Source organism: Papaver somniferum, chromosome 7 (assembly GCF_003573695.1).
Source record: "Papaver somniferum cultivar HN1 chromosome 7, ASM357369v1, whole genome shotgun sequence".
Taxonomy (NCBI): domain Eukaryota; kingdom Viridiplantae; phylum Streptophyta; class Magnoliopsida; order Ranunculales; family Papaveraceae; genus Papaver; species Papaver somniferum.
The window spans coordinates 186,356,001-186,365,030 of record NC_039364.1 but is presented as its reverse complement, the minus strand read 5'-3'; the positions used below and the strand labels follow the sequence as shown (position 1 = coordinate 186,365,030).

Genomic DNA, 9,030 nt, shown 5'->3' with positions numbered 1-9,030 from the left:
ATAAGAGGTTCTATTTCATCGAATTCATCATCGCCATCGCCTTTATCATCAACATCAGCTAGGTTGTTAAATGTTTTTTGTTGTTTCGTCTCTTTTTGTAACTTATTAGGAGTCGGCTTCTATACATGTGAATACTTCTTTTGGATCTGGAACTCTAGGTATTTAGTCGGAATGTATCAGCATCATAGTGTTGTTTAATTCTGTATCTTCATCTGCCTTATTATCAAGTTGTTACAATATCTGAACATGATTTTCTTATTGTGATTAAACCGATCAATACGAGTTTGCATCTCTTCATCATAATAATTATGAAATTAAACTAAGTAAATTGAGAATGCGGTTAAAATAAATAAGTAAATAATGTAAAATTTATGTAAAAATAAAGCAGCGGGCATATATATATAGGAATAAAGTTGGGGGAAATAGCCGTACGACAGAATAAACCATCAAGCGATTGAATCTCCAACGCCAACGATCGATTCTTTTTCACCGGCGTTATCCAAATGACTGCTCGATAAAAAGTCCACTTCTATACACTGGCGCAACTAATTTATAAGGCCACCTGGTATAACAAATCAATATTTTTGCCACTGCGCATATAAACGGGTCCAATAGCTTCTTCTGCTAGAGGTCTGCTTACCGAAGACTATAGTTTATGTTATTCCATTTTTTAGAATGGTAACACGGACACACAATATTTTTGTTCTCCTCATGCTAGAGTTTTCCATAGATTGTTATTTCTACTACGAAAATGCTGGCCTTACCGAGAGCAATTGGGTCCACCTTACCCATCACCTATCCAAAGATAGATAGAAGGCCCAACTGTCATTGGATCTCCATTCGGGATTTTCCTCGGTAAGTCTAGATCTCCATTCGGGATTTTCCTCGGTAAGTCTGGCATCTCCATATCTGTTATTGTCGGTATCTGCAAACTCAGTAGCATATGCCATATTTTGGTACCATTGTCTTAAGTAGATGTGACAAACAACTCCAAGTAACGAGTAATTCTAGGGAAAGCTAAAAGTAACAAGTACAACCTACAGACTAGACTAACAAGGAATGAAAGCCCCTGACAAGGACCAGAAATCTGATAGGTACGATGATTAACCAAAAGGAAAATGCCTGACATTCTCTTAACAAATCCCAAACCAAACCCAAGTGGTCAGACACTGTGTTCATAGGAAAAACTGGGTAGCCTGAAAAAACCCAGGGAAAAATCATGTTGGTTGACTGAAAAGGCAGGTCTGTGAGTTATGATTACCATTTCAGTTTAAATTGTATAAATTTGACAAATGTAATTCAATACATAGAACAAATTGGCACTAAATCCATAAAAATGTTTTTTTAATTGATATTTCCGATATGATACAGAAACTCATTCTCCTTTTTATATGGTTACATCAGTAAGTTGGCATTAACATCGCTCTCCAAGATTGCCCTTCAAGATTACAACCTCAAATGAATTTGGATTTTAACCTGAAAACATAAGATAAACGAATCCAGGGAAGTTTTTAAAGTATCGACGTGACTCGAACTGAATGGTCAGCTGAACCAGTCAAGTAAATGGGCAAGGTTGGATGCCAGTCTACAGTTGTTACAGCTGCAGTATGGGGAAGCGTTCTAAAACCGCTCATGTGACCTTGAACCTGAAAAGAAAGTGCGCAGGATTTTTGCTTTAAGATAAAAGACGAATTAGAGTTTAGAAAACAAATTGTTCGTCAACCACTCTTGTTAAACGAAAACACAAACTCCAATGTGATGTTGTCAAGAAACAGGGAAATTAAATGAACTCTTTTTATCAATGGAAACATACCGAGCTCGTAATATTTAATACCCATCAAATATGATGAAACAAGCCACAAAGATAACGCAAAGAAGGTGACCTGGTATATGGGTGATCTGACCGAATCAGAAGTTACTATCAGTCTCCTTCCATGAGCATCCAATGCTGTTTCATGCATACAGATCTTTGTGCTCTCCTGATTGAAGAACCTATGAAGTATAGGAATAAGAAAAGGATAGTACTAAGTCATTCTCTGCAAGTATGGATGGAAGTCACATAAAATCAGAATGTAATCATGTTATCATTCTGAATTCGGAAAGCATAAAATAGTACTTTGACCTTTCGGCAACACTGACGTAAAGAAAAAGAGATGCAATTTTAGCAAAAGAAAATCTAGAACATACAGATGGCCGATGGATGCACTCGCGAAACATTGAAATTATAGGTAAAATTTTAGGTGGGTAAAGGGAAACTGATTTTGATGGAAATAGGCAACGTGAAGATCGTCCATCTTATTAGGGTTAGAGAGAAAGTGAAAACAGAAGAGATCAAAGGAAGATGGTGTCGGAAGATCAGTACTTGGAGAGATTCTACATTTTCAACAACATCCCAGCAGGAGAAATAACTATTCCCGGTGTTCACTTCGAATTACATTTAGAGTAATTACCTTAATGACCAAAAGCAGCAACTTGGTCTACAACTTGTTCACAAGTATGTGACTTAGTTACAATATTTAAAGCTTAGATATATTGTAATAAGTAATAATAATTAGAAACTGTCGAGTAAAATATAAATTCTGCAAGGACAAATAGAAAAGCTCAACATATGAGGTTGAGGTCAATCTGCACATACTTGCTATTGTCTCTCGACCAAAGAATCTGTCCATGATTCTGTAGGCTCCATTCAAATATCTGGACAAACACAAATCAGTAATATTATCAATGAATAATTGTACGAGCTTCAAATCTCTCGAAGACAGGCTTATGAGAATATGTGAAATTGAACCTTGAAGGGTGATTGGGGGGGTGGGGGTGGGTTATTTAAAACTTCTTTTATAAGATGACCCCCCCCCCCCCCCCCCCCCCCACCCACCCCCCCACCCCCCCACCCCACCATGATGCAACCTTTATGCGACCACCAAGTATCTGACCAACTCAACTGTTGGACACCTATGTGGTGATTAGTATCATATTACTCTCTTGCCCAACTACAAAGTTACAGCCAGAAAGATACTTGCCTTTCCATCAGAACCTAAGCTGAAGATGCTTGTTTCATCAGGTCCGAACAGAACGGAGCTTATGGCAGTGTCATGGGCAGGCCAGCCTGTAATTTGAAGACCCGCAGCCATATCTACAGCAAGTTAAGTATAAGTTCATGTGCCTTAATCCGAAAACAACATAACTAACAAATTTCCAATTATACTGATCTGATCAATAAAAAAAAACATGCCACTGCATAGCAAGATTAAATTAAATTCTTCCCAGATAGATAAAAGGTAAGCAGTCAAGGATACCAAACATGTGAATCAATCCGTCAGTTGCAGAAGCAGCTAAAATTTTCCCATTGTGATTGAAACAAAGAGATGTAATTGCTGGTGGATCTTCGCCGAGAGGAAGGACTGACTTCATGAATAGCAGAACTTAATTACAAAATTGTAACACCAGCTCAAAAATATAACCAATTCGAAAGTGAAAATATGGTACTCATAGAGAACTGAAAATATACCATTGCCTTCCACGTCTTCATGTTCCAAACAGTAAGTGAAGCAAACCCCATCCTGTCAAGATTACTCGAGCCGTGCCTACAAGAATATGCACATCCTAAACAATTTAGGCATGGATAGGAACCATGAAGAGAGAAATACAACAACAACAACAACAACAACAACCAAGCCTTTTGTCTCAAACGAGTTGGGGTAGGCAACCATAAAGAGAGAAATGAATGCTAAAATTAATCAAGCGAAATCAAACTACTTTATTCTTTTGAAAAGGAGAAGTAACATGCCCAGGCGAGTACCCTCTAGATGCGGCTGCAGAAACAAAAATTGGTTCCACAGGGCTGCATTTCAAATCCAAGACACTGCAGGACTGGAACTACGTAAGATATGTGACGAAACAAAATACATGATCAAAAAGAAGATAACTTTTTTTTGGTGAGGACCTAGGAAATGATGCTGTCGTGCTGAGATCGCAGACAACTCTCTTTGCATCAACATTCCAGGCTTTAATTCCCCCATCAGCTGTACCTATGAGAAGCTATTGTCAAGAAGAATAAGTAAACTGGAAAACAAGACAAAAGGCAAAAACCTATAAAGCCTAGCTCTCTCAGACAATATGTTCTGCTTACCAGGCGATCAGATCTGCACTCCCAGTCAAGTGACATGATCTCAGAACCGCAATATATAGTTGCATTTCGAGTTGTCGGGGATGACGAGTCATATGTCCATATCCTTCATTCCGAAACAAATAGCATATATAATTCTAAATTAGAGGCACAAACAGCATGTAGAGCAAGTACAACATTTGGAGAAGTTTATGATGCGAGAAGTTTAATCCAGTACAAGCCATAACCTTGATATTATGTTTTATATATATACTGCCAGCACTAAATTTTCACCAGATTTGTTTTCTCTAAGTTGTTGGAAGTTGGAACTATAATAGGCAGTAGTGACTTAATTTATTAACTATTCCACATAAACCTATGAATTACATGGTCCTGGTTCGGGATAAGAGTTTGACAGGGACAGGGTTCCGTCCGCACCCTCCCCAGGTGCATGAGCCTGTAACCTTGAGATTCATGTGATGTAACGGCATATATTCTGAAGAGCGGACGAAGCCTATCCATATCAAAGTCCTGCCCACCGTTTGGGTTATTAATCGACTGTAAATACTAAAGCAGGTGCACTAAAAGAGGGAACACGGAACAGAAGCCCTATATATATATAATGTGGACTCACGGCAGTGTTTTATTTAACTCTGTAATTAAACAATTTAAATTAACAAAAAAATTACCTGACAGTTCCATCCACTGAAGCACTTGCAATATTGTTTCCAGATGCAGAAAAGCGGCACCTGCTGATTGGACTGGTGTGCCCTAAGAATGTTTCCTGAAAGTCACAAAGATCAGGAAATGATTTGAACTCGCAAACATTTAACCTGGAGTAGAGTTCAGGATATGCAAAGCAGTATGAGATATCATTGAATTACCTGAAATTCTGCTTTTACTTCTGGAAAGTCTTCCTGTCTCTGCATTTCCCCGCTATTCTCTGTTACATTTAAAAGAGCATCAGGTAATAAGACATAATGGCACAGATCACAGACATATTTTGCCCCCTAATCCCCTACACTTGATTACAGGAAAAGCTTCATCCAGACTGATAACTCCTGTATGAGCCTGATTTTAATTTTTATATTTCTCATCTATTTAGCTTCAGAACTCCAGAATACTCAATATTATATTTTATGGCACCAACACACACTTGGTTTCTGATATGAGATTTGCATCACGAATCTTCTCCTCTTTCCAGTTTAATATGGAAGATGTTAGATAACTTCCTCACATTGAAAGATAAACTTAATCAATTGCTAAATAATTTAACTTTATAATCTCCAGATAACTGCGCATTGGAACTCCTGATACCTCATAACAAGTAAAGGGCAGGGATTTGTATATTTTCACAACAAAACCCAAACATAAGAAGACAGTAAATGAACTGCAAAAACAGAATCACCAATTTTACACCCACCATCTCGAGTAGGAAGCTCATGCAAACAGCTTGAATCATTTTCTGATCCAGATTGGGTCAAATTCTCTGATCTCTTTGCACGTTCAGCAGAATCCAGATCTTGAAACCCTGGTTCCTTGTTATCATCCCGAGAGGATGTAGAACGTGAAGTACTTGACTCACTTGTGACCCTTGACGATAAATAATTACTTTGTGTGGCACATTCTCCCGCATCCCCTGATTCACTGTACGTGGGCTTGTTCTTCTGAAGCTTGTTTACTTCTGCTGTAGATGAATTACTGAATCAAAAAGCAACAGTAACTTTAATCATAATATACACCAAACACAGAATTAAGCTACTTACATATGAATCCAAGGAAGATGGTTACCTCTCTAACTGGTATATTCGAGCTTCCTTTTCTTCCAATAAAGCTTGGAGTTGCGATAACTTGAGATTTAACTGCTTATTGTCTCTCTTGAGATGTTTAACTGTATTATTGTCAGCACTGATCTTTAACAGACCAGGGATATGTGTGACGGTTAAGGGATCGCATTGGAATAAACAAAAACTGTGAATTTTTCTTATCAACTTAGCCTGCAAGAGCTAAGTTAACTACTCATTTTTTTATTCACTCACCCGGATATATTCCATCATATGTAGCAAAATAAAATAAAATTCCTTCATTTTCTTTATTCGTATAATTAACTACCAGCAGAAATTTCCTTTATCTATGTCATCTTAAAGAGTTGCAGATTTAAACACAATAACATCAATCGCGCTAAAAATTCAGTTAGTTGCTGAGAAACAACACACATTTCATACTTTGGAAGCAGTTTGAATCACAAAATTAACGGAAGGAGCGTAGTTCTACAAAATGAAGCTCAAACACAGCCTCAGTTTGAGAGTTGATATGAAGGTACATGCCTGGACAGAAGTGACTACTGTTAGCTGAAACACGGAAGTGAAAAAGTGCTTTTGTTTGCCAACCCAATATCTGAATAGAGCATAGATGATGAGAGAGAAACATAATGCTTCCTCGGGGATTTTCCACATATAAATGTAAAATGCAGAAAATATAGTTTACTGCTCTAAACTGAATTCGGAGAATAAGAACCACCTAATTACACACTTATAGACGTAAGATCAATATTATGTACATAAGGTTAACACGGTATAGAAGGATATGAGTATCATTGAATATCTCACTCAGAAAATTTCTCAATGAGAGTTGCAAGGCGTCAAACCACTCTTTCGAGAAGTAAATGCGAAACTGAGGTTCCAAACTTGGATTCTTCAGATATGGAATAGCTGCACAGAAAGTATAAACTAAGAAATGAAAAGATTAACACGGAAAAAAGAAGAAGAGGGTGCACGACTACAGTGGAAAGAGAGAGAGAGAGATAAATAGAGAGAGGGAGAGAGAGGCTGACCAAACCATGGACTCCAATCCTGGCTTCTTTGCAGCAAATCGTTACCATATGCTCCAAAAAAGTCTATAACTTTGTCCCTTTTCCCTGATTTTATAGCATGAACAACGTAATATCGTAGAACTGAAGCCTCCAACTTTGAAAGCGTGGATATAAGTACCGTCTCGGTAGAAGTAGAAAAGCACTGCTTGAAAAAACTTAATAGACAAACTAATTTTTCAATCTGGAATTTGGGTACATACAGAAAATATTAATTCCAAGATCTTATCAACCTGAAACCCTTTAGCAATATCAGTGGATAACTCTGTTTCGAAAGTTTGAAGTGTATTTGTAAACCCTCTGAAAACCAAAAACTGCCTTACGAGTTCCTCTGCATATTGCATGTTCTCCATCCTGTGAAACGAGTCATGGGGAAAGGAAGCCTAATTCAGGCGTTGAGTAATAATTACAAAACTATGCAGTTTCAAATTGCCATTTATTTGCCAAGAGTGAGAGAGAGAGGGAGAGATATCCAAAATGCTATGTTTTTTAGATATATGCACCAGTCTAGAAGAAAAATATTGCACAAGACCTCGGATTGGCTAAGAATGAATGCAGGACTTGAAGGGCATTTTCTTCTGTTAAGTGGCAGCTGCAGGATGGAAGGAACTTTCATTTACCTGTAGACCCACTACTTCCCTTGGCCAGACTCCCTAAAACCCACTAAACTAAAACACCAGCTATATGTTTATATTTTGAAAGGTTCTCAATTGCATGTGGTTTCTCAAAGATTCAAAGACTATAACTTTGTGACTGCCTTAATCTTATTATATATCATGACATCCTAAATTCTAAAGCTCGCGACCATCAATAGTTTGTTTGATAATTCCTTCTTGAAGATCAACATAACACTGCAGACAGGATAAAAAAAGAGTTATAATTTGTCTAAGGCTCTGCACATTGACTTCTTGAGTATGGTTAATTCTTCTTTTGAAGAGACCCTAACAGATAAGTCTCATGTGGTAGACCCAATCTTAAACTCATGCACCATCAAACTTCCTACATGCAATGAGCTAATATCAGTGGGCTTTAGGTATTTAGTACTAACGAAACAATGTGCAAGAAGAAGGTGAATATTTATATGGCCTTTAACAGTCCACTCGAAGACCTTGCTTGTAAGTTCATGCAGATATCTCTAGTAATATCATGGTACTAAACTTTTGCTCGAAATCAGAAAGCAAAAGCTGATTTGCATTGTGAAACATTTCTACGTAGTTGATAACAAACGGGATATCTCTAAATGCAAAGAGGCCATCAGCATCTTATTTTGCAAGATACTGTGCCAGACATGTAAAAAAAATCAAATTATGCAAGTATGACTAATTCAATTCCACATTCAGAAAACAAATAACACTGTGAAGTTGAGCAGAAAATAATGCTTAGATGGTAAAGCAAGCTGAAATTTTAAGACCTAACCCGAACATATGAAACCCACAAAAATCAAGTCAAGACGCAACAATATCAAACAGATCTAGGGTTTACCTAATAACATTCTTGATTCTTTTAATTTATCCAACTAACATAATAATGAAAGAGAAGACATTAAGGAGTGAGACATTTAGTACCTTTTAGTGTTAGAGAAGTAGATATGTACTGTACGTTGGCTGATCGTCAATACTAAAACCTCTTTCTAGAAGCTGAAATTACGGAAAATCTGATATTCCGGGATTGAATATCGGTTGCGTCCGGCGTGGAGTAATCTGTTAGTGAAAGAACACGACTCGTTTATTAACAACTCGCCTCTGAACCAATGTAGCCAATATCGGCCATATCAGTTGATATATTGCCGATATTACCGGTTTCGGCACTTGAGCGGTACGAAAACCACTATATATACGGAATATTCCCGATAATATCAGCCGAAGTCTCGAGATTTCCGAGATGAGGATATTTTAGGCATTTTAGACGAATAATGGGGTAGTTTAGATCTTTTAGGGAAAAGGAATGGATAAGTCCCTAAATCTCAGTTGAATTTTAGTTTTTCGGCTAAAAAAAACTCATCTCAGTAAAGTGAATTTTAGAATCAACAAATTAAGTTCTTCTTCTCAATATGGGA

At 37.4% G+C, this 9,030-nt stretch overlaps 1 pseudogene; it reads right to left on the bottom strand.

Moving 5' to 3' along the window:
* Positions 1-1,324: 1,324 nt before the first annotated feature.
* LOC113299182 lies at positions 1,325-8,726 on the bottom strand (annotated as a pseudogene).
* Between the last annotated feature and the right edge of the window lie 304 nt (positions 8,727-9,030).